Source organism: Talpa occidentalis, unplaced genomic scaffold (assembly GCF_014898055.3).
Source record: "Talpa occidentalis isolate TD23 unplaced genomic scaffold, MPIMG_talOcc4v2.1 talOcc4.5, whole genome shotgun sequence".
Taxonomy (NCBI): domain Eukaryota; kingdom Metazoa; phylum Chordata; class Mammalia; order Eulipotyphla; family Talpidae; genus Talpa; species Talpa occidentalis.
The window spans coordinates 42018457-42045538 of NW_023604861.1; the positions used below are offsets into that span (position 1 = coordinate 42018457).

General features: G+C 39.3%; 2 long non-coding RNA genes across 2 annotated transcripts in view; one reads left to right on the forward strand and one right to left on the reverse strand.

Annotated features, from left to right (window-relative positions):
• LOC129146899 (uncharacterized) overlaps positions 1-12587 on the forward strand; it is a 56207-nt gene extending 43620 nt beyond the window's left edge. The window contains exons 4-5 of the long non-coding RNA XR_008554259.1: positions 291-398; positions 12555-12587. This is a non-coding gene — a long non-coding RNA (uncharacterized LOC129146899). The remainder of the gene's footprint in view (positions 1-290; positions 399-12554) is intronic.
• The window catches only part of LOC129146898 (uncharacterized), a 184196-nt gene continuing 161338 nt past the window's right edge, over positions 4225-27082 (reverse strand). The window contains exon 5 of the long non-coding RNA XR_008554258.1: positions 4225-4321. This is a non-coding gene — a long non-coding RNA (uncharacterized LOC129146898). The remainder of the gene's footprint in view (positions 4322-27082) is intronic.

The following is a 27082-nucleotide window of genomic DNA, read 5'->3' on the forward strand; positions in this document are numbered from 1 at the left end:
AGTGTGAGGTGAGGTCAGGGAGCACCACAGCAAAGTCTGTGGCTGAACTTGAAAGCTGTCCAACAGATATGTGTCAATGTTGACTGTGCTTAAAAGACAGAAAACCCAAACCTCCAGGTCCTCAAATTTCAGGGAAATTGAAGCACCTTCCTTATTTACCTTTAGCAACTCACTGTTTTAATAGCAGCATGAAACTTTCTTGTGACTAAACCTTTCTTGTCTATAAACAATCATGGCTGAGTAATTATCTACTCAAACAATGGCAAGTCACCTATTTTGTGATTTTTCAGGTGCCTTCCTCGGGAAGCTTTCCTTACACCGCCAACAGGGGCTAGCAGTCCCCTCTCTCAATTCTTGTAGCACTCAGGGCTCACCTCTACGCTTCATTGTATCAAACTGTGAGTCTTCTATCATGGGATCAGTTTTGGGGTGGGGGAGTGGAAAGAGAACAGAGATGAGGAGACCAGATATAAAGCACTTAGAGTGAAATGATGAGGGTCTGAACAAAGGCCATCAAAGAGGAGATGACCAACTAGTTTGCTTTTTTTAAAAAATTTATATATTTATTTATACAAGCACTAGGTACAGTCAGAAGTGCGGGAGGATGAGAGGATTCACCAGAGCCAGAGTGGGGTACAGAACAGGCAGACTGTCAAAATACACTGCTGAGGGGAGCAGCGGACCTGGCAGGAGAGATCTGCACGCCATGTGGGACCCTCACCGGCAGCCGGGGATCAAACTGGTGCTGCAGAGGCTGTGCACAGCTTCTTTGCAGCCCAGCGCTCAACCGCAGCACCACCAGGGGAGGCCCCCTGACTAACTAGTTTAACAGAAATTTAGGACATAAAATCCACAGAACTTGGTTACCGATTATTTGTGTGGACGTAAGCGGAAGTTGATGTTTGATGATAAATAGAAGGTAGTGCCTCAGACTAAGGTAGAGAATATAGAGAATAGAAACTTTAAGGGGTGAGGCCCATAAATAAGTTCAGGGTTGGGTACACTGAGTTTGATGTTCTATGGGCCTGGGATAGATCCAGGAAGCAAGCAATGGGTGTAAGACTAAAGTTCAAATATGGGTTAGGACTAAAAATCTAGATTCGTGCTTTGTGGCAATCATGGAAATGTACTGTGCAGCCCTCTCATTAAAAATTCTGTTGCAAGGACCTTACTTGGTAAACAGATTTTGCTCCTCGCCTTCAATCCGCTGCAGTGCTCACACCAGCCATGCTCTTCCTGGGCTGCTCCCACCCAACGACTGAGTATGGGACATGCCCTGTGGGATTTCTATAATACAGACTTTCTTAGGGCTGTACTGCAATCAGGGCTCTTGCTATCAAACCCTGTTTCCTCTCCACTCTTAGTTTGAAAATATCTGATTGGCACAAAGGTCTGAAGCCTCTCCATCCCTATCCCTTGCAGAGAGGTCTCCCAATAAATCTCTTGTGATGGTCTCAGACCACATAAGTAAGGACAAGAGTAGACCGTGAAGTGACAGAATATAGAGGTGTTCCCAAGCAATGGGTTCTGTGTTCTCTCTAAACAACTTTCTAAGGTCATATCTGTCAAAGGTGAAGAATAGAGGTGGAAACAACTTGAAAAAAAAAAAAGAGAAAAATACATATCGTTGATATGCATATGCTTTCATCCATAGCAGTGATAGAAAGCCACGCATACCAAGCACCTCTCCTGTATGGGGCCTGAACAGGGAACTTTCACATAGCTGCTATCCTTAATCTCCACCACCACCACCCTTGAGGTCAGTAACTCTATACTCATTTCACAGATGAGGAAAGCTGAGACTCAAGAGACTGAGTCATTGGTCTAGGTGTGCAAGCTTTAGCAGAGTACCCATTAGACATTTGTTGAATGAATGGCTTACACAGATGATGCTCTTTCCAATTTCCAATTGGTTGTATACTTTGTGTGATTTTTTTTGGTATGACAATGATTTTTAGTTAAATACATAGTTCACATGTTTTAGTCATCACAATGAGAAACCTTAGGTGGTTTCTTCTTCTTATCTTTTCTTTCTCATGTATTTATTTGATTTGATTAGATGGTCTTCTCATAATACACTAGTCATCAATCTGGCAATCTTCAGCACTTACCTGGCCATATTTTATATATGTGCATTTATTTACTTTTTGAAGATTTATTTATGCATACAAGAACTGGAGTGTAGGCCAGAGGTGCATGGGGTGAGAGGATTCACTAGAGACAGAGTGTGGAGCAGAACAGATGGAATCTACTTAAATACACTGCTGAGAGGAGCAGCAGGTGAGACAGGAGAAGTCTGCTGTGCCATGTGGGTTAGCTCCCTTGCTTGGGATTGAACTGATGCTGCGTGGCTGGCAATAGCTTGATAGCACTGAGACTTTATCCCCTGCATTACCAGGAAGGCCCTATATATGTATTTATTGACAACATTCTTATGTCTAGGAATTGGAAACCTGTCTAGTGTAAGATCTGTGCCATAGACCAAATCCATTTCAGTTGTGTTCTGTTGTAGTATAAACAGATGAAAAACTTTTCTTCATGCATATCACATTGCATCTTTGCCAATTTCATGACAAAATTCCTCTCAACTTCAGCATCCACTTTAGGAAAGCTTGAATCAAAAGCAGCACAATGGCTGTCACATCGTTACTCTAATTTCAGGTTTAGTTCCCCAACCAGGAATTGATCCCAGGCTGTGGTGGCAGCACTGAGTCCTTGCCACTAGACCACCACAGTTTGGTGTCTCACAAAGTCGCAGCAAGAACTTTGCTGGCGCTCAGACAAGCAAGCAAAAAGAGGCAAATTTGTTTAGAGAAATAGATAAAAGGAAAAGTCTATTAAGAAGAAAATGAACAGAAATAAAGTGGGACTCCAAGGCTGGTGGGACCAGGTCGGGAAGCCCCTTGTGTGATTACCTCCACCCCCAACAGGTTTTTTACTATTGAGGGTATTTTCATGTTAAATCATGATCAGCATGGTTCAGCCATAACCTCCAAAAAATGTCACAGTAATTGAAAATGCAAAAAGTGGTTGGACAAGGAAATGCCTATGCTGCTTTATTTACCCCCAAACACAAAAGCTACTTAAAAGATTATGACTGATTGGGAAATGAAATTTGGTTGGACAAAAGCACTTGAAGCTCCAGACGCTAACATTTCCATCAAGGACCTCCCTGAGAGTCAGAATTGATGTGCGGATTGTTTTAGTTTTGTTGTTAATAATATCTGGATGAAAATGCCTGCCAAAATATTTCACTGAAGGATTTAAAATATGCTTTCCACGTCTATAACTGAAGGGCAGTGTGTGTGTGTGTGTGTGTGTGTGTGTGTGTGTATGTGTGTATGTGTGTGTATTGGCATTTGCCAATTCATCTGTCTGAATGAAAAATAACGGATTGCGTCTTTAAGAACACTGTATTCTTGGTACTTTTAAGTCAATGTCTAATTTGTGTTCTTGTAAATTATACTGGTCAAAAAAGAAAATGGCTCAAATATTATAAATGAATAGAGCAGTAGACCTCGTTTCTTGTGGGCAGGGATTGGCTTATTAAAATTCTCAATGTTCATTTTAAAGGATTAACACAATGCTTGGTACACAATATATGATAAATAAACTCTTGGCGAATTAAGTTGAACGACATTAGCACTGCAGACATTAGAGTGGGCAAAGATCAGTGAAGCATTTAAATTTGCTTCAATTTTCTTCCAGAGCAGAGCATAGAATTGTCACATGAGGAGGCAGGCTGTGTGCACGAACTCATTATTGAGGTTTCAAATGAATTATTAATCCCTGAGAATAATCCACAGTCAGGGTTGTCTGTCTTGTAGCCAGAAAGAGAAAGAATAATTTTCCTAAAGTATATCCTTTTTCCCCTCCTCAAGTCTTTGTTTTTGTAGCTCTTTGGAGCTGTGGTTCTAATTCTCATTCTATCCCTGACTTACAGTTTGACCTCAAAATGAGTCACTTAATCTCAGTTAATAGCTGAAGTTTCCCCTTCAGTGAGAGCCAAAGGGGTCTGGCTATGTAGTTAACAAATATCAAGCCGCAAAAATTGAATGTGTTATTCAGTGTCATCCATCATCTCTGTAAGGCTAACGGAAATGAATCACAGATACAAAGCCCCATTTTCACTCCCTCAACTCCTCCCAAATTGGCATTTGGAGGTTGTTCAGTCACTGTGTAGTAAAGAGAGTCAGATAAGGAAGCTGGGGATACTTACCCAGATGCAGTGGAGAAGATAACCTGGTAACAGAGAGCAGCATAGAGAAAGCTTGGCTCACTGGTTGGGGTGACTCGGATCTTCTGATCAACAACTTGCCACCTTGGAAAAGAATAAGCTAGTTTCTGATTTTGAAAAATAAGTGAAAAAAGGCAGTTGTGTGCTCCAACCTCCGATATTTAAAATTAGGTGAAATAAGATGCACGTTAGCAGAATAAATCTTATTCACACGTTTCCAGAACTTGCCACTCGCCTTCTTTAAATAGTAAGCACTTCTTGGAGACTTTACATAAGATAAACTTTAAAGATTAGATTTACATATGTTACTTTAATAGCATTCTGAAAGAAGGAGGAATGTACAGTTTGTTGTAGATGGTGATGCGTTATGTTGTAGATGGTGATAGGTTATGAAGGATAAAACAGGAGAAGTAAGGTTTCTCCCCAAGGCTTCGGGCATTCTCCTGCTGCCCAAACCTGTTTCCCAGGGAGGAAACAGATCCCTAGAGGTGAAAGCCTAGATCCCTGTGGGAAAGATCTAGACTGACCTAGGTGGAGTCACTATGCACGTTCTCCTTAGAATGCAGGTCAGTTGCAAATCTTGAAGACACTGCACTGCTAACTCCTTTCAATAACATGGACCCATGCTGATTGAGAGGTTCAGACCTCAAATTTGGCTGTATCCTGTTCTTCTATACTGTCACAATCCCACACACTGGCCTAAACAAGCAACAGGAGATTGCTTTGGGTTCCCAAACTCATCACCACGGTGCACACAGCACCATCTGTGCACTTCCTGGGTAACAGCAGTAATGGATGGATACTTCAATCGCATATGAAAACCTCTAAAGCTCCACTTGCCAGGGCTGTAAATCATACACATAACTTTCCTAAGCGTCTGATGTGATGGGTTCCCTACACAGAATACTCCAGGAATCTTTGTGATAATGGTAGTTTATAAATCTGTTTTCTTGTGACAGTATTTACAAGCTCCATGATTTATAGTAGATTGCAATAAATATTCCACATGACAAAACACTGAAATTGGAAATAATGATTTGTACATGCGTAGAATAGAAACTGCTATTTTTCAGTGTTCAGAGGGAAAATGGAATCATGAAAGAGTTTATTTGAAAACAATATATTATTTAACAACCCATTCCAATCAGTAACAAAATACTGCACTTTAATTACACCCTGTACTGGGTCTGGGATGTCCTCAGTGATTGCCTACCAACAGACAGATCCCATAAATAAAATGATTGAGATTTTTGTTCCATTTATTTGTCAGGTTTACTGCATGGCATGAGGGGGTGGTTCTTGGCTTCAGGTACAGGTGCTGTGAACTGCTCCTCCAAATTATTATTTGAGAGAATGAGAGTTAAAGTCAGATCCAATGGAGTGATTTCCTCCTTGTATTGCAATTGTTTAAGGGAAGTAATGGAAGAGTGACCATTATTTTATATCATAAGTCATGGAATAAATGACCAGGGTTTTGGAAATAATAACTCTTCGGATTATAACTCTTACTTTAAGTATTAACATAATTGAATGCTATAGCTTTTGATTTTCCTTAATGTTTCTGTTTAATTTTTTAATGGTCTTTTTTTTTAAAAAAAAAGATTTATTTATTCATCTATACAAGCACTGGGTACAGTCAGAAGCACGGGAGGGAGAGAGAACTCACCAGAGTCAGAGTGGGGAAGAGAACAGGCAGACTGACAAAATACACTGCTGAGGGGAGCAGTGGATGCGGCAGGAGAGGTCTGTGCGTCATGTGGGACCCTTGCTTCTGGCCCAGCGCTCAACTGCTGTGCCACCAGGGGAGGCCCTTTTTAATGTTCTTTATACTGGAAAACTGTTACTTTTGTCTGGCACATACCATCTGCTTTTCTTTTCGGAATGGTATCTGGATTTTCTTTCGGGGAATCATCATTTCTCAGTTTTCCCCAAAATGTATTTTTTAATACTTTTTGTCTCTTCTAATTTAGATTTTTGATGTTATTTTTGATGTTTGTTTTGATGGTTTTTTAAAGCAAAGTAAATACCTTACTTCTTCCATAGTGTGAATTTCTTGCTTCCTAATATCAGTGTAATTATTCACTTGTTTTGTTCTGCATATACACACAAAAAATAGTTTCAGAGTAACAACATAGTTGCCAAAAATTGCTGAAATTTAAGATTTCCATGCTTCATGTTGACCTTAGAATATTTCTCATTAACTGTGTAGTCAGAGTACTGATCAAACCTACCTGAATTATTTCTTTTGCTGTGTGTTTAGATTGTCAATTTGACATACAGTTATGTTTGTTTGCTTATGTTTTGCATTCAATTTGAATGCTTAGTTTATTTCATTTTTTTAAATTTAGTTTTATTTTTGAATATGTAATTTATGTGGTTCAAAAGTTAAAAGCTTTAGAATCCATGCTCCCATACTGATCCTCTCTATCTGTTTCCCCATCTCCTAATAGTAGCCATTTTTGCTAATTTCTGGTTCTTTATGTTTCATCATGCAGAAAAGAACAAATATAATATATATTTAAATGTTTTCTTCCTTTTAAAGGCACATAAAGTCAGCACATTATATGTACTTTTGTACCTTGTTTTTTTCCCCTCTAACAATATATATATTGGAAATCACTCTACTTAATCCATAGCAATCTTCCTTGGACTTAATTTTAAGGGTTAAATAGTATTTAATTATGTGGCTGTTGCATAATTTATTCAACCAGTCTTTTTAAGGATGTACATTAAGGTTGTTTCTAATTTTTTCTATTAAAAAATTGCCACAATGAAAAAAAATCTCATATATATGTTGTTTCACAGAGATGGAGGTCCATTTTCAGGTAGATTTCTAGAGGCTGCATTACTGGGTTCAGCAGTAAATCTATATGTACTTTTGTTAGATGTTACCAAATTCCCTTCTATAAGGGATTTGTAAAATGTTTTAACACAGTAGTCTACTTTGTCTTTTAGAAAATTTATTCTTATTTTATATTCCTAACAGGGATTTGAATATCCTTAGGACACATGTATTTTTTATTTCTTCTTAAATGCTCTACAACATCAATTGTAGGTATTCAATATCGGGTAAGTGTTGAGTGAGTAAATGAATGAATAAATGGATTAATGAGTTATTCTTTTCCATGATATCAGCATTGCTAAACCACTTGACAGAAAGTTGGGACATGACTAAGGTAAGGATATTTTTCAATGTTACTCCACAAGTTGGCACAGAAGACAAAAAGGATCAATGAAAATGCAGGCAAGCAAGAAAGTTGGGATACTAAACTTGAGATTTTGAAATAGAAACCAAAGTATATCTGGTTAACATCTATAGTTTGCCAAGCAAGGTAAGTAAAAAGGAAAAAGGGTATGAAGTTATGAAGATTATGTCACAGAGCTTAAGGAGTTCACAATCTAGGTATATGTATAGGGAAAGAGGATACACACACACACAGACACACACACCCCAAAAAGGCAGTGTGTCATAAAGATCAAATGGTTGATGCTGACATTTTATGCAATTAAAGTTAAGAGGAGGGAATACAAGAACTGTTGTCTGTGATGAGGGAAGGGGAACACAGCAGAGAGACTTCATTGTAGGTTTGGGCTTGATTTGGATGCAGCACAATTCAAATTAAAAGAGGACCTGTGGAACAAATATGGGACCTTCTGATGTGTTCAAGGAACACTAAGTAATCAATCTGGCTAGAGCAGGGAGTTCATATAGGTGGACAGTGGGTTTTGTAATCATTGTTTGAGGCCAAATTTAGATGAAGTCATGAAATCCCTGTAAAGAAATATGGTCGATAATGGTAGCTATAATTTCAGTTTGCACTAAGTTTACAAGATTTTTCATGACCCTCTTTCTTATTTCTCTGAGTAATCCTTCCTACCCTTTGGGATAATACTGTCTTGGTGAGGTTGAGAAAATGGAGTCAGTCACCCTATCCACCTTCAAAGGGTTGAGTAGTTTCGATCAAGGGACCTCAACATCTGATCAGAGGAATTGTTTAGAGATGGATATTTTATGCAGGGAGGAACACTCAAAATTATCACAAGGTTTGTATATGGATGAAGGGAGAGAGAAGTACCTTCTTCACTAATTTTGCTGAGGTGAAATGAGCTGGAATGATGTGGGGCATCAGTCGGGGGACTGTCCTTGTGGTGAGAGCAGCATGCATGAGACAGACAGACAGACAGATAACACTTTGACCATCATTAGAGTTCCTGAGTCCACCTGTGCCTTAATCAAAGACCACCTCATGACTCACCAAATTATGTGCAAACCCAATTGATTTCTGTTTAAACTAGCTTGAGATTGGTTTCTAACTCTTTTATTTGAAAGAAGTTTGATTGACATAAGATGCTTATATTCCATCCCACAGATCAAAGCTCCCCAATTTGCTTTCTTTTGATCACTGGTCCTAGAGATCCTTCAAAAAATAAATTTTGTGGTAGAGTTAGTTTAGGGATACTGCCTTTCACAGCCTCCTTTGTAGGTTCATTAGCACATTAAAATATGAAATACTCTAAGACGTCCTCCTGAGAAGTAATAGTTTAACAGCACCAGAAGCCTTCTGTTTATACCTCCATGTCCTCTGTACATCATCCCTACCCAGGGGCAGACTTGATGCTGCGGATTAATGGACGTTCCCTTGCCTTCGACCTCAGCTGGGTCTGAACATTGAGAGCAAACAGGAGATCAGGGGTGGGACAAGTGCTGTGGGTATATTTATTTCCCTGGCTTTGCCCCACATGTCATCATGGGCTGACTGTAACCCAAATTCAAGGACAGATCCTAGAGGTATCCCTCTCCAGATACTGTAACATTTCTTTCCCTCATTCTTCAGGCCCAGGGATAGTTAATGGCTCCTTGCTGGTACCAGCTCTGGGTCACTGTCCTTTCCTTTATGGATTCCTCAAACCCTGCCCAGCCATTTACTAAACTTTCGCAAAATTACTCACTTTGGGTGTGCTATCAGTTTCCTGCCAGGACCTGATGGAAATCTTACTGTTAATTATTCCACTATTTGCTACACTTATTAAACCCATACTTTCTTTTTTTTTTTAAAGGACCCTCTGTCCTACAGAACACAAGTTTTGACCATATACTTTGGTAACTGCTTTCTAGACAGTATCTTTGGTGCAGGATTCTGGAAAACAGTATGGGCAGCTTTTCCATTCTTAGCCTGACACATTCCCCTGCACGAACCTGGTGATTTAGTCCTAAGAGCATGTCCTGTGGTTTCCGGTTACTACCTCTGTGTACAGAGACTTGTTGCCTGGGAACCCCTGTGCCTACTCTTCTCCTCTCCAAATCCCATCTTTTATAAAAGCCCAGTTCATGTCACCATTCACCCATGAACATTCCTCAAAGCTGGAGCCACCATGATTTCTGCGACTGCAGTTTGCTATATTACACAGCTAACCGCATAGGTATTAATAAAGACCATGCTTAAACTTTTCCCTTGATAGCTAACTTTTCTTGAGGTTGATTTGTGTCTCTGGAGCAGGACTGTAAGCTCCTTGCTGAGAGAGACAATACACCTACTCTTTGTACATCTCACAATTTCTCACAAAGGCATGCTCTTCCACACAGAATGAACGCTCCTCCTCCTCTCTATGACACCAGAGTCTATGCCATTTTTTTCATACTTGGCACAAATATCATTACAGCATTCCCTGGTCATCCCAGCTAAATATGGTTTTTCTCAGGCTTCTGAAGGTGTAACACTAAGTACACACACACAGCTCATACACTGACATACAGTGACATTGGGAGCTATTGCTTATATCCTATTATTAATAAGCATGCGTATTTATATCTTGGAGCCTTATAAAGTTTACAAGCACTATTATGGGTTGAACTGCACCACACCCCTCCCCCAAATTCATATGTTGATGTCCTAATTTTAAGTACCCCTGAATACAAACTTATTTGGAAATATGGTTATTGCAAATTAAATTTGTTAAGATGAGGTCACACTGGAGAAGACTGAGTGCTTAATCCAATATGACTATACTGAAAAGGGGGGAGGAATTCAGACTCAGACATGCATATAAGCCAGGAGAAGACCAGAATTATTCTGCTACAAGCCAAGGAACACCAAAGATTGACAGAAACCGCCTTTGCCAGGAGAGAGGCATGGAAGTGGCTCCTTCATAGCTGCAGAAGAAATCAACCCTGTCTACACCTTGATCTCAAACTTCTGGTTTCCAGACCTGTGATACAACCAAATACTGTTGTTCTAGCCCCAGTCTCTGAGACTTTACTACAGTGGTCCCAGCAAACAAGCACCTTAGGGACAAAGTGGTTGGATCCCTTCAAGGAGGATTCCAGCTGCAGATCCATCCCTTGTTTCTTATGTCACTCCTAGCAAATTAATTTTCTGCCCCAAGCCTCAACTCTTTCCTCTGTAATGTGGAGATAATAACAACTACTTTGGAAAGTTGCTTCAGGGATTAAATATAACACAAGAAGATGCCAGGAACAGTCCTTGAATAGTTAAGTGTTTAAGAAGTGCTGAGTCCTGCAATTACAATCCTCACCTTTTACAAATGGGGAACTGGGACCTAGACATGCAAAGTGCCTGTCTAAACCCATGCAGTTAAGTAGCAAAAAGTTTGCCAAAAAGCTAAATATATTTGCTTCAATTCCTAAGTATACCATATCTCATCTTTCATTGCCGAAGAGAACAATATGGTAGCATTAATTTGATGGCATTTTGTGTGTGTGTTTTGCTTACTGCTAAAGGGCCTTCAATTTGAAAAATGGAAATTTTATGGTTTTTTTTCTATCCATAGCAACCTGAGACAAGTCATAAGATGAACCATCCCTCCTTTTTTGTACAAAACTAAATTTCTTTGCTTAAGAATGGTATGAATCATAGCATTTATTTGTATGAGATTATAATTAATAGTACTAATTAATGAACAACAACAAATAGGAATAGACTAGTAGGAAGCTGCTATTTTGTATGTACAGCCACTCTTTATACACTACTGTCAAATGATGCTCCAATTAATTTTAAATCCAGATTCCTCCCATCAGCAGGGTGTTCACCTTATGTCCACCTCTTAATATCTGTCACTCTGGTTGCCAATTGCTTCTCTCTCATTTTGAGAAATCTGAATGTGAAGCCTCCTGCAGGCGAATCATTTCTTCAAAGCTAATTAAGTGGAATACATACTACTCCTGCCCTATAATTATACTTATTCTGGTGATGCAAGAAAAAATTGATAATATCTATAAACTATATCACTGGTAATCAATGACCATGCTTTTTATGTATCAAAATGCTGCTCATCAAATTATCTGTCTCTCACTGTGTTGAGAAATCAGATACTGAGCTGAACTGATAGGGCTCAGGGAAAGTTACTTCCATCCTATAAAGAGACTGAGGATTTTGTTTCAAATATCAAATAGATCCCAGTAGAACTATCACTTTAAGATGGCAGATTATCCAGCAAAAAGAGTGAAAAGAAAGAGTGTGAGGACCTCCCTGGTGGTCTAGGGGTTAAGTCTCAGGACCATCACTGCTATGGCCTGAGTTCAATATCATGCCAGGGAGCTAACCCACATAGGAGTGCTCTCCTAAGTATACCATATCTCTCCTGTCTCAACCGCTGCTCCCCTTAATAGTATAGTTCAGTAAATCTGCCTGCTTCAGTAATCTGACTTCAGTAAATCTGTTCTGCTCCCCACATTGTCTCTGGTGAATCCTTTCAGCCCCTACACCTCTGGCCTACCCCCTAGTTCTACACACACACACAAAAAAAAGTGTGAAAGGGTGAGTGAATTCTGAGATCTCAACAGATTTTTTTCTGTTCTCTTTCATCATGTCATGAGAACTTGCATCAGAGAAAATTGCTTATTTCAAAATTGCAAAGGATATTGAAATATCTTTTACTGAAACAGTAACTTGGAAGTCCTTGCTTCTGGGATAAAGCTGTTGGGAAATTAAACTAAAATCAACATTTGACATGTTAGCTTCATTTTTTTTTTTAATATTGAGGACCTAATTCCCCTTTTCCTAGCAGCCTTTCCTGTACATCAAGTCCACACACAATACTATTTTGAAGCTGAAGGCACTGGGGAGGAAATCTTAAAAAAAAAAAAAAAAAAGGTGGGGGCTCCTCAGGCTCAGAATCAGCTCTTGTCATCTACATCTCCTCCAAGGGCAGTTAGAGGTTCCCAAGGGCCAGAGGTGGGGTGGAGATAATTCTGTGCACTTGCTTTCATCAGCTGGCAATTTCAAAAGCACCTGCCTGTTCTCCCAGACTCTCCCATCATGGTCACATTGGTCAATTTTTTTTTTTTCATAATCCCCAGGTAAAAAGCACAAAATATACTGTACCCAGCCTCCTCCATGTTTTCTGATTTTGGTCTCAAGATGCTTATGGATGAGCTGGTCCTCCACATTTCTAAATGCTGATGGCAGGGCTGGGGTAAGTGTGTGGGGTGGAAAACAGGAGACACTTTTAGCTGCAGAAAACCTTTATTCTTTTAAAGCAGATGTTTCAGGCTTTACTTTCATCAACTTTATGGGTCTGTCCAGGGCCGCAGGGGATTCCTAACCCTCTTGAAACACAGAAGATTGTGCATAAATGTTTAGGGCGGATTTGTAGGCCATTCCCTATCTCTCATGGGATCTGCTAGTTTTTTTCCAAGTGAGGAATCACTTCATTATAAAAGCCTTTCTTAACTTAAAAAACACCAATATAACCCTAAAATAATAATGTGAAAATTTTAATGGGGTGGGTTTTATAAGAACATTTTGGTCAAGTGTAACACCTAGGTATCTGATTATTAAAGAATAAAATAGAAAGAAGGATATAACTTCAAATGGTCAGGATATTGAATCCTTATAATGACTGAACATGTGAATATGGGTGATCCACTTCTACCACTATTTTTTAAGTGCTAGCTGTATCAGACATATAAAATTTGGTAGAATACTACCTTTGACTTCAAAGGGCTTACTATAATGGAATAGCATAATTCAAATAACTAAGGCAAAAAAAATTTCAAAAAACAAATAACCCAAGGCACAAACAGGAGAACTAATTCTTCTGCAATCTATAATATAAATTGAAATTGGGAGAAGTTGGAGCATTGGGGAGTCCCTTTTGTTTGCTTGAGCAAAAATGAGGATATTCTCTTGCATGGTAGCAAAGGAAATGGAAAGAATGGATACATTATGTTATCTAAAAATAGATTTGCTCATTCATTCATTTCTTTCTTTTTTACATCTCTCTTACTGTTATTTCCATCTCAGGCACTTGTTAGAGAGCAAAAAACAAGTAATGATTCCCCCCTCATAAAGCTCTCTGGCCATTTCTGAGTAGCTCCTTTCATCTAACAATTCAAAAATCAGTCCCTCCCCCTCAGTGTTCACAATCTCCATCCAGAAGCATTCACTCCACATTCTGTCAAATTCTGAGTCCTAGCCTGCTTCCAAATCTCCTAGTTTCTAATCACGTCTTACTTTCTTGACTGTGGTTCCACCTCACTTCCTTGGCAGCACTCCAGCTCTCATCTCTGGCTTCACTTCTTAGATTCACTTCCTACTTCCTGTTTGGGGTTAGGCTGATTTTGTGTGTTTTGGGTAAATTCTTTTCTAGTCCAGCCAAGCCCTGTGGTCTTGGCAACCTGACCAGCCCTCATGACTGTTTCCCTTCCCCCAAAATAGCCCAGACCCAAATATTCCAAGTCCAGCCATAAGGATAGGAAGGTATAACTAATGAAGATGCAGTGTCATTGCACTATTCATCTGGGTTGAGCAATATACTCTTGAAATCAGAGGTGGGAATCGGACCTGATGAGTTCAACAGGGTTTAGCATTAATAAAGCTATTAATAGAACTACCTTCCTAAAGGCAACCTACTCATTGGTTTAAGCCAGGAACAATTTGTCCAGATGATTAAATGACTCTCATAGTAACAGATTAGAGCAGAAAGGGGCCTTAGAGATCATCAGATTCAGCCTTGTTGTTTTTACTGAGAAAGAAACTGAGGCACATAAGCTTAAGACCCACAGGAAGTTTCTGACATATTCCATACCTGCTTAATGCAAAACTGTGCATAACAACTCAATTTTAAATGAAAGAGAAGATGTGTGCTTTTTGTTTCTAAAACTGACAGAAACGACCACAGCTTGAATGTATTCCTTATGTGATCCATCAGAGTCCTTGGCGCTGCTTCCTTAAGGGTTCTAGAGGGAATAGCAACAAGGCCAAGGAGAAAAGCAGATTTGAGAAGTGGAGTAGGCAAGATAAATCTGGGATGTTTCTGTTGTATCAAGCAAGTAAGACAGAGACAAATTTGCACCAGAAGTCTGAAAAGATGAAGTCTAAATTCTCATCAGAAGAGCAACCAATAGCAAGATATTTCCACTCCAATTGTGAGCCGGGACCAGCAGCATCGTATGTGGAAGTTTGCTAGAAATGCCACTTCTCAGACTCTACTTCAGACCTACAGAATCAGACAGGATCCCAGTGATTTCTATGCATACTAAAGTTTGAGAGGCAAACAGCAAATTGCTTAATTTGGCTTTTTTCCCTGACTAGTTTAAATTACACTGAATGTTAGACAGCAGAAATTCAAAACTAGGACAAATGAAATTTGCATGGGTACATGGATGGGATATGTGAGAAAGCACAAGAGAAAATCAAAGCAAGGTCAGAGAGTTTTACTTCTGGAGTAGAGCATATACCTTTAAACAACTATTTTCCTCTGAGCCTTAATTAATTGTTTGCCATTAGTACACTACATTGCGAAAGGGCCCATGTTTGTAATTAGGTGGCTCTGACAGATGGGGCAGAGTGATTAGGTACTTCTGCCCAAGAGGCAGGAAAGTTACCTGTGCTCAAGAGTGTATTTCTCCCACAAGAGAGGCAAACCTCTATTTTTTAAAAGAACATAACAGTGCACTTAGTTTTCTGATGAAATTCCTGGCAAATAGTTCAAATCTTAAAAAAAAAAAAAAATCATTTTAAAGAATAAATGTAAAAGTGGGATATTGAACAAACAAAAGTTGAATATTAGCTGCTGTCATTTGGGCTGTATTTTATATGGTCGATTTACACATTTTCAGATTCTGGAGAATAAATGAAGACAGGAGTTCCAATCCTGGATGTTCGTCTGTAAACCGGTAAAGTTTAAAGCTTCTAAATCCCAATTAGGCTGCTTGAACAAACTGAGATGCCACAAATGCAACCTAGTGGCTTTTCCCATGGGAAGTCAGAGGAGTGGAAAATATTTCAAGCAATTTGGGCATGCTTGCATAACCCTTTTGTGGAGATTCCTGCACTAACAATTTGCAATTAAAGTGAAAGTGATTAAAAATAGAATGACCTCTCATTTCAACAATGATTATATTTTGCAGACTCTGGTATATGAATATGCTTTACACATTTATACATAATGACAAAGAAACCCGAAGTCACCAAATTTCTAATGCCTCGCAGTTTAGAGTATAAATCAGGAAGCGCTGATGACAATCTTTAGCTAAAAGAGAAGACACGGCTGCATAGAATGTAAGCAAGAGCCAACGGAGGGCAGAAAAACATTCTCAGCCCAAATTATTGTTGTAAACTTATATTATCTGTACCAAATGTGGTCTTCAAGTCAGTCTGACCCCTGAAATTCCCATACTTTTGAGTCACTCCCCAATTTACCATTAGCTTTTTGATATCTAGAATTAGAAATTAGTTGTATCAACTTAACAAAGGCTTTCTTATAAAAGTGACTGCCAGATAGAGAAAAATATAATGTATTATAGAACAAAATATGTGTATTTCTATACTTAATGCTGTAAGCTATTTGTGCTATTTCCTTCCCTTGAGTTCAGTGTTAACTGGAAAAAGTTATGGAAAGTCACTCTGCTAATGTCATTATGCCATGATTCTTTCAAACGTTTCACAGATGCCATCACATAGTTATAGGTTTCCTCTGAAATTTATAAACTCCATGATTAATGTGAAGAATGTTTATGCCACTTGATGCCTAAAAATACCCACCAAAAGAAAATTTCTGTGATTGAATCACCTACGTATGCTAAACCACTCAAGCATAACTGGGCTGTTTGGCATAGGACAGGAGTTGTGAGTGAAAATGATCAGTTGATGAACTGAAATTGCAAACTAAATAGAGGCCATATCCACTCAGCCTGGGTCCAGGGTGCTTTTGGCAAGGGACAAGCATTAAAGGAAAAATTGGAACCTGATTGTGAGGCATAAGAAACAGCCTGAGAAAAGACTTGTCGCAGACATTTAAGCAAGGTGGCAATGTAAATTATCTATTTTAAAGAGGCATCTCTGGCCTGGGGTTGAGGAAATCTAGCAGGTTCCTTAGAGGTTACTGAAATTGGTTGGATAAAAATATTGTGATTTTGAATTAAGCAGAGTGAAAAGGTGAGAAAGACATAACATCTGTGGAAGATGTGGCAGATGGAAGGAATGGGAATTGGGAGGAACCGGGGAAGGCAGGGTCGGTGGGTGGTAACTGAGTTTCCTGCTTTGAGTATAGTTGGGTGGACAATGGTTCCACTCACAGAGTTAGGGAATCCTGGAGGAAGGGAACAGGAAATTGTTGGATGTGTACAGTTTGTACCTCTGGATACCTGTGTGGTAAGCAGTTAGAAACATGGTTCTGGAGGCAGGAAGACCTAGACTCCTGTTTGTTACAGAGATTTGGAAGTTATCAGCATATAAATAATGGCTAAAGTTGTTAAAGTGCATGAGATTACCTAAGCAAGAAAATAGTATAAGAGGACAAGGGCTCTCAGGTTAGCAGGTTGGAGAAAAAGCAGAGACAGAATGGAATTTGAAGGCAATCAGTCATAGAGGAGAGATTTCAAGAGCTAGTCTGCAGGATGACAGGCTGCAGAGAGAGAGAAGAAAGAGGCTTAGGGTCTGGTAGACTGGACTTTGACCTCAGAGAGAGGAGCTCAGGTCCTGAGGAATGAGTGGACAAGTCACAACCTAGGACCAGGGTTTGAAATACTATGTATCATGGAGCTGAGGGTGTGGTGGTCCTCTTACTAGGGCAAACAGAAACTGTGGGAACACACCCTACTAGGGTATTCAACTTAAGTCAGAATGATGAATGGAGGGGGGTAGTGTGGAAATGCGGAAAGCATAAAACCCTCCCCCTAATCCTGTGGGAGAGGAGGCAGTGAGGGAGCAGAACTGTGCTGCCGAAGTTCCTGGAAGGGATCTGGTTGGACAGATGGGATGGAGGTCAGACTGGTGGCAGGTGTTGGTGTCTGTTTTCTGAATTCTGAGGCAGTTAGCTCTAACAAGAGTTCCATTTTCTAGATGCCTTTTTTGTGACTTCTATCCATGATCTCTGTTGAGCTATGGAACAGCTTTGCACCATACAGCCCAAAGATGAGACACATAGGGCCATATGACTGCTAGGACGCAGAATTTAAACCCAGGTTTGTGGAAGTTCGAAGTCCTTGTTTTCCTTCCACCATACTCTGACTGGAGTAAGAGATGTGCCCTCAGGCAGCAGGTCTTAGCTGTTGGAATGAAACATATGCAGACTCTCAAGGGAGAAAGGTCACACCTGAGACTAGCAAAGCCATGGACTCCCAGTCACCAGTCCCAGAGTAGGGAAGAGTTGACATTCTGGGGGAGATTGTGACTTGAAGAAGAAGGACTTGTCAGAATCAAGGAGAAGATAAGGGGAGGGCAGCAACCATTTTGCAGGGACAGGAGACCCAGGTCTGATCAAGAGCAATGACAGGCAGCATGTTGGAAGTGGCCAATAAAAAGGATGGTGGAAATTCAGCATGTACGTAGATTAGAGAAGTGCCTGTGACAAAAGAGAGAGATGAGATGAGTGATAAATCAAGGATCCAGACCACCAAGAGATGGATTGGCTCTGGACAGAATCAAGGACAAAGCTTCCTCTGAGACAGAAAGGAGGGAAGGATGAGTAAAGGCATCATTAATTTCCACAGAGGAGGGGGAAGCAGCAGAAAAAGTTTAGACTACAGGACCTCCCTTCTCTCCCTCTTTCTTTCTCTCTCTCTTTCTCTCTCTTTCTTTCTTTCTCTCTCTCTTTCTTTCACTCTCTCTCTCTCTCTTTCTTTCTGTCTTCTTTCTTTCTCTTATTATTATTTTTTTAATTTTATTTATTTTTTACGTCATTTTTCATTTTTGCACAATGTATGCATTTTCATCTTGGTTATAGTCCCCAAACAATTCCCCCCCTTATTTTGACCCTAATTCCTCTCCCCTTCCCCCCCCCCATAGTGTGTCTCTGGTTTATAGCTGCTTGTTGATTTTGATTTTTACTTTATTATAATTAGTCTTTTTCCTGGTCTCTTATTTAGGTTTTCTAAATTCCTGCTATGAGTGAGACCATCTGGTATTTTTCTTTTTCTTTCTGGCTTATTTCGCTGAGCATGATCCCTTCTAGCTCCATCCTTGTTGCTGCAAACTGCATGTGTTTATCTTTTTTGACTGCTGAGTAATATTCCATTGTGTGTATGTACCACATCTTCTTGATCATCTATTTCATTTGGAAGTTCTTGAGGGGTTGGGAATCTGTACACATTGGGCAGGTTGAGGAATCTTCACACAGCTTTCTATAGTGGTTGGACCATTTTGCACTCCCACCAGCAGTGCAGGAGAGTTCCTTTTTCTCCACATCTTTGCCAACATTTGTTGTTGCTCATTTTTTTTTAATATGTAGGGCATCCCTTTTCTTAGTGGAGATGGGAGATATATCATTTCTGGAGGGTAGGCAGTGGGATGTAGACAATTCAAGGAAAACAATAAAAATGCAAACCGAAGCATCAGAGAATGTGAAAATAACATGTTGGGTGGCAAGACAACATGCATTGCAGACCCTGTGAAGGTGGAAAAGCAGCCCCTGGGAAGAGCAGCAGCGAGCACAATTCTAGAATCTTTCTGCATCTTAGTGACAGGAGGGATGAAGGAAGGTGGAGGCTTTAGGTGAGATGGCATGTGTGAAAATAATACTAAAGTGTTTTGCAGATTAGCAGCATCTGAATTACTCTATTGATTTTACAGAAGATGAAACAGATTCTGAGCAATTAAGGCTTTTCTCAAGGTCATTGGGGCAACAGCTAGACTTAAAAGCAGCTCTTCTGGCCACAACTCCTGTGCTCCTGCCACCATTCCTTTGCACGATGCAGTATTAAGTAAATGGACTTGGAAATGGAAGTGGCAAGGTAAAGCAAAACAAAGTAAACAAACAAATTCTTGTTCTGGGTCATAGAAAACCAAGATTTTATTTATTTACTGCCCTCATTTGGCAACAGTTGAGTCATTCCTGTTCTGATGCTGTCCTCAACAGTCCGAAGAACAAGCCCTCCATTCTAAGAGTGAATTAATAGTTATAGAAAAGGGACAAGAATTGGATTCCCAGGTAGTATCATCACAGGACCCTTCAAATATTAAAACTTAACAATTACAATAAAACACTAATCCAGACATATCACAGCCAGATAAGTTTAGCTAGAGAAGAGACAGCTCAGGGAAGGTTTCAGTGCTGTCTATAGTTTTTGTCTTTCAAAGTAAAACATCTTTTATTTCACAGTCTTCAGTTGCAATATGTCATTAAAACCCACTCATTTTTTTCAGGGGGAGAGTTTAAAATGCTATTTAGAATCAATAAAAAAAATTGGTGATATAATTTATAATTTTTTTCTCTCATTGAGGAAACACTGGTTTACAACACTATATATAATTTAGAGGGAAAAGGTCACCCCCTCATCAGATGTATGTACCAATGACATTTTACCCTAAGGCATTTGGCTCCCTCTTTCCTTTGTACCCACCTCTACCCTCCACCCCTTCTAGTAGCCTTAACTCTGCAATCATATTTCTAGGGTTTGTTTTGCTTTAGTTTTTGTCAGTTCTTTCCCCCCACCTCTATATTCCACATATGCCTATAGTTTTCGAAAGGCTGCATATAAAAGAGAGGCTAGATTTGTCTGTATGACTCAATAAGACAGTCAGGAGCAAGTTATGCAAGTAACAGAAATGTGAATTCAAGATAATTAAGTCCAGTCAAGACAACAATTCACAGACAGAATTAGATACCTCTTTGAATAGTGAGTTCCCTACCACTGAAAGATTCCAAGTACAGGCTGGATGATAACCTGGTGTGACTGTCAAAGGTTTGCTTGGTGCAGGGTTTCCCAATTTCTGAAAAAAAGACCCCCAGGGTTGGGGATATTTGTGAGGAATGGAATTATTATAAGAGATGTGTGAATTCATAGGCACAAGTGTTTCTTTAGATAGAATGCAAAATATTTCTGGCAAGTATATAAGCTACTCCTGTTGAAATTTTGTAGATGCTATTATAATGAATAAATAACATTAGTTATGAATGACACTGAATTTGTCTTTTGTCAGTTTCTCAATGTACAGATATTAAAAGCACAACTACTATCACATGTTGATCCTTGAAGTTTTTTTTTAAGGTTAAAAGGGGTCCTCATCCTCAGAAAGTTTAGGAACTACTTTACTAAAGAAACTTTCCAATTCAGAGATTATGAATTCTTGATTCCTAGGAGTTCTGAGGGCCACGACTGGACTGGAGGGAAAATCCAACCCAGACCTAGCAGTTGGTTACAGACAGCTCTGGACACTTCAGCACAAGCACACACATAAAAACACTGATCAGCCTGCTCCACGCAGCACAGAGTCACCAGCTGTGGCTCATCAAAGTAGTGTGTTTAGAGACCCATCATTTCCTTGTTCCATAAACTGACATTTTTGTTTGCAGCGCCAAAAACCAAGGGTGTATTTTTGCCACTGTATGTATTTAAGCAGTCACCCAATTTTTGTCACTTCCAAATATCTTAACACTACCCTTTCTATGTTTCTTTCAACCTTTAAAAACTTGGTTCATATTCTTTTCAAATGATTTGCTAATGAAATGCCTTGTGTTTAGAAAGAAGTGCTCGTATTTTCGCCACTATCACCATACGCATTTATTAACGAGGGACATATTGTGTGGTACAGGTGATGCAGAAATGCTGAGAGCCTCCAAATCTGCTTTTCATTTTTAATTTTAATTTACAATGTCAGAGAGTTAATTCATATTTTTTCTTTTTTTTTTCACCACACAAATTATAGTTTTTACCCCTCTGAAAGTATTTAGTAAAAACGATACCTAAGGAAAACTGAGGAACAGATTCAGTTTCTTTCCAGAGTTTCTCATCTCCTCCCTGAGTGCTATTTTCTCACAATTCAGCTGCCACCCTCACCCCATTTCCAGTTATTCTGGGGCAGGCTCCTTTACCGCAACATCTCTTGACTATGCTGTGTGGGTGGGGCCAACTCTTGGAAAAACTGGTAAAGCAGGTAGTCTTGGTCCCATCCACACAGTATGACTTGAGGGACCCAGATCAGACTATCTGCTTAAAACTCTCCTTTTATTCAAGTGCCTCAAGATATGAACTCTCCATTCCGTCATAACTCTGAATTCTTTCCCCTATCTTCTTTAAAGCATAGATACTTCTGGAAGAATAGCTTATTAAAATAGGACTCAAAAAGGTGTTATATATTTGAATATGCATAACAGACCCCTGCCAATTGGAGAGAATTATGATAGTGTGTACTTCTTCAGTAACACAGGCTCTAGACATGACAAAAAGAAGGCTGGAAATATGGTTAAGGATTCCTATCCTGTTTTAGGCTGACATCTGTGGGTAATGGGGACCAGGCCAGAAGTTGTGACCTGCCATGCTTCTGGTGTTGTATTCAAGTGTTCAAAGAACAAGTACTCCATGTGCACATACAACCCTGCCTAAAGTACAAGTAAATCAAGACATTCATTTCTAGATTCATCTAGTATCATAATGTCAGCCATCGATGTCTTAGTTCTGCAAAAAGATATAAAATACAGAACTTCTAGAAAAATTCAAAAACAGAAGACTTTCCACCAGACAAATCATAGCAGCCAAGTGAATCCTTCCTTAGATATAGTCACCGAGAACCTTGGTGTTTATAAATAGAATTTGAAATTAAGATTAGATAAGAATCCTTGGCCAGTTCAAAACAAAATTGTCAAATATGCAAAGTTTAATGCTAAGAATTATATTGAAGTGTCAAAATAAAGAGATCAAGTAATGAACAAGTGCTGGAGTCCTTGCAATGCCCTTTCTTAGTTCTTCAGTGAAGATGGGCTCACCCAGGATGTGCAGGAAGGGGAAAGGCTGCTGCATGAGGTCCTTGGTAATGGATGAACCCACAGGAACAGCAGGCTGCTGTGATAAAACCAGGGAAAGACAGAGGAATCTGGAGAAGGAAGTTCTCCTTTTCAAAGCTCTAAATCTCCTTTTCAAAGCTCTCAATCTAAGGGAAGGAAAATCTTCACTGCTAAATTCTGCAGTCTTGGTGGAGGATTTAAGTGGATGAAACCCTGTGAATGCCTCCATGATTCTGTTGAGGACCCTATGACTCTTTACCTTAGGATAAAGTCACATGGTCTTAGGAGCTTCAGGCGATGTTTCATTTTTCAGATTAATCAGAAATCTTTGGAAGCCGGGGTTCCTTTCAAGAATTTCATGTACCTCCCTTACTTTCAACATTACCACAATTTCTGCCAACAAAAAGATAAATAGAAGAAAGGTTTCAATATATTTGGATGACTAATCTATCATCATCTATCTCCAAATTTCTTCTTCTTTGCTTCCATCACTGGGGGTTGGGAAAGGATTGGTCATGTGACCTTATTTTGGTCAATGACATGTCAGCAGGGATCTGCTGGGAGCTTCCGGGAAATATTTGGGTTTCCTGGTTAAACTGGTGGAGAAGGCTGATGTCCTTATTCTCCTCTTCCCTACTTTAACTGAAGGTTTAACGCTTAAACCCAGAGCAGCTATCTTGTCATGATGAGGAATATGACCAGAAGAAGTGCCAACCAAGTTACCCCAAAATCACTGAGCTGCTAATCTAGGAGTGGTCCACCTCTCTCCAGGCTTCTTGCCTAAGTGAAGGAAGTAACCCACCATCTAGCTCTTAAAGTGAGCTGGGTTCTTTGTTACTCAGTCAACCATATTTATAACACAAACAGAAGGGAGATAGCTTTGCCCTGTTTCTTGCAATGATATATAGCATTTAATTAAAAATAAAAATATTTCCTAACCATAAATATCAGTCTGGGAAGAATCTGATACAGTGGCGCCTTATAGGCATCTAGCAGTCACTAAAAAGCTGAAAAAAGTTTTCAGTCACTGAAATCCAACCCAAAAGGAAAATAAAACCAATCCACTTCTAAATTATTTGATTTATTGATTTACCACTAAGTAGAATTATAATGAATTCAGGGTTTCTAGAGTTTGATGGATTGATTCTGGCTGTTAATCTTATAGAAACTTCTTACAAACCAGTAGTATGAAAAATTCCTATGGTATAAAGATCCTTTGGATCTGGTAAAACTGCTTTCTCTCAGATTGAAATAAGACTCTGATAATCTGTTTAATCTATTTAGTAAGTCTCTACTCCATTTCATAGAAGCCAAAATGCCATAGTGCCAAACAAAACACAAGGTTAGGGCAATTTTCCAGTAATTTAGGTCAGAAGATGGAAAATTTGCCTTCTCTAAGATGCATCCTAGGAGAGAGCCAATAGGCATTATGCTCAATCTTCTCAAAGTTCAGCCACAAACCAGGGAAGGGGTGGATCCTGGGAGCTTGTTAGAAATATAACTTCAGGCCCCACTCCTGATCTATGGAGTCAGAACCAGCATTTAAGTGAGATCTTCAGGGATTTGTTTGCAAGTGTGAGACGCACTGTCCAAGAATTCCTCAACTTTCTTTACATCAGACCATCTGACAAAGGTGGACAATGACCCAACTGCATCCGGGACAGCAACTTCCTTCCACGCGTGGGGCAGACAGTGACAAGTGGTGAGGAGGAAGAGAAAGAAGTCTGGGTCGGTGTTAGGGGATAGGGAATGGCCTCTTTGTCTCAACTCTGAGAGGCAGCTGTTCTACTGCACAGGGCTCTGCCTGATATAGAAACATTCTGGAAGGCTGGAAGGTAATAATTCTCAAGCTGTGGGCAGTACATATTTTCTCCAGGTCTGGGGTTATTTTCTTTTCTTTTTTTTTTTTTTTTGGTAATATTACACTTTAGTTTATTTATTATTTATTTATTTTTTTGATTTAAATTTTATTTTTATAGTCCCCATACAATTACAAACCCCTTATTTTGACCCCAATCCCTCCTTTCCCCGCCCCCCACCCTCCATTGAGTGTCTCTGGTTCATAGTTGTTTGTTGATTTTGATGTTTTCTTTCTTATAGATATTCTTTTTCCTGGTCCCTTATTTAAGTTTTCTAGATTCCTGCTATGAGTGAGATCATCCGGTATTTTTCTTTTTCTTTCTGGATCATTAAAAAAAAAAGAGTTGCTGGGCCTCCCCGGTGGCACAGCAGGTTGAGTGCAGTGCTGTGAAGCTGTCCGCAGGCTTCGTGGCGCTGGTTCGGTTCCCTGCTGGCCAGGGAGATTCCCACAGGGCGCAGCAGACCTCTCCTGCCTCCCCCGCTGCTCCTCTCAGCAGTGTATTTCGGTCCTTCTGCCTGTTCTGCTCCCCGCTCTGTCTCTGGTGGATTCTTTCACCCTCCCATGCCTCTGGCCTGTACCCTAGTGCTTGTATAAATTTAAAAAAAAATTGCTGTTATCAGAATTACCTGGAACTCCGAGAACATCCATGCAATACTCATACTTCCAAAAGGATGCTATGTGGGCAACAATTTTGTGGGAGTTTGAAAAGAGAAAAGTGCTAACAGAATTGATTCATTAATCCCATGGTCAAAGTTTTACATTCAAAAGAATCCACTTTACTACGGTCAGTACATATTCCTCTCATAAGCAGGTCCCACATTATATGTACCAACTCACAAAAACAGTGATATAAGTGAAGCATAGTAGTAAATATACAGTGAAGCTTTTTCCTGTTCCTTTTACAAGCAACAATGGATTTGTCATCCAATTTGATGTATGTTCCAATTGCACTGTGATGTTAATTTTATCTTCAAGAGAACAAGGCAGTTTTACAGGACCACTTTAAAATTTTATATTCATGGATGTCTTACTAGATATCTTTGTTTATGTATATGATTTTATTGAACTGAAAATCATAGTCTTGTAAATGTTCACACTGTCTTGAAAAGTATTCTTAGGCGAACAGGGATTAGCAATAGTGTTAATGAAGACACATTAGTACACAGAAGTCACAAAAATAAACCAAATAATACACACAGTCAAATATGAGACTACACTTGAAAGTTAATTTCAGCAAAATGGTATTCCCCATCACATTAAAATTGTTCATTTTTATATTTTAGTCTTGTGACCTTGCCTGCATTTCATTAGTAAATTTTTTTTGGCTTTTTAGGTTACATAATAGCTACACACACATTTTTATATATATATATATATATATATATATATATATATATGGAGCTTATACCTCATTTTATGACTTTACATATTTAAGTAGCATAATAATAAAAATAATTCAATAATAAAGGTTTACAAATCTTTTCTTTTAAAAGAGAGGTGATCACCTTTTAAATTTAAGAAACATCTCTGTAATAAGAGGACTGCTTATCTGATTTTGCATACTCTATTAATTCAACTGTAGACTGAAGTGTCATACAAGTTCTTGTCCAGGACACATGTAAGGATAACCTGCCTTGAAAGGGTTCTTTTTTTTTTTTTTAAGATTTATTTATTTTTTTTCAAGAGCTGGGGTACAGGCCAGAGGCGTGGGAGGGTGAGAGGATTCACCAGAGACAGAGCGGGAAACAGAACAGGCAAATGATGGAAATGCACTGCTGAGGGGATCAGCGGGTGAGACAGGAGAGGTCTGCTCGCCATGTGGGTTGCTCCTAGGCCAGCAGGGATCGAACCAGCACTGCAGAGGCTGCAGACAGCGTCACAGCACAGTGCTCGACCCCCTGCGCCTCCGGGGAGGCCCTGAAAGAGTTCTTTTAATGGCACATTTTATTAAGATAGCAAATGCATTGGCTAAAATAGTTGAGCTCATCCTGCAAATGAAGAACTGTTCATTCACTTATATTCTACCTTATTTCAAAAAGGATTTAGTTTTTGAATATAAACAAACATAGCAAGATAAAAGTAAAATAGATGAGTGACATAGAGAAAAGGAAAACAGGGTATGAGAGTCAGGGGGAATCTGAGTGGGATTATTACACAAATGCATGTGCTGAACTCCCATCACTTGAAGAACAGCTAGTAGCATTCCAGCTTTCTTAATAGGCTATATATGAACCATGCCTGTCTTGTTCACCCACATATCCTTAGCATCCTTCACAGAGCCTGGTGCAAATTAATGAATAGAATGAGTATGAGCCATCATACTAAGAAGAGGGAAAACAGTAAGTTACAAAGTTAGAAGTAAATCAATGTTCAGCAGACACCTAAGTGTATTTGAAATTGAGAGGGAAAAATTTTTCTAAAGGTGACTGTAGGTACATATTTTCCTATGCTTATGACTTAAGTATAAACATATTTCAGACATCGAATACAAATAACTGGAAATAAAACTATCAATACTGATATCATATTTAAATATAGGTCAATAACTAAATTAAGCAGCTGTTTAAATATAGTAACATATAGTTAGTGAAATAATTTATACTACATCCCAACTTGAATCCATATGCTAAAACCTGGGAAGCCCCCCCATTAACCAAAGATATTCCAAACAACTCTACTTTTTGGGCAGAGCCTTCATTGTGGTCAAGTGTGTGTTCCTATCTGGATGAATTTAGCAGGTGAACAATGAATGGGACATAGGTTATATAATTAAAATCACTTTCTTATGCCATGGGATAAAG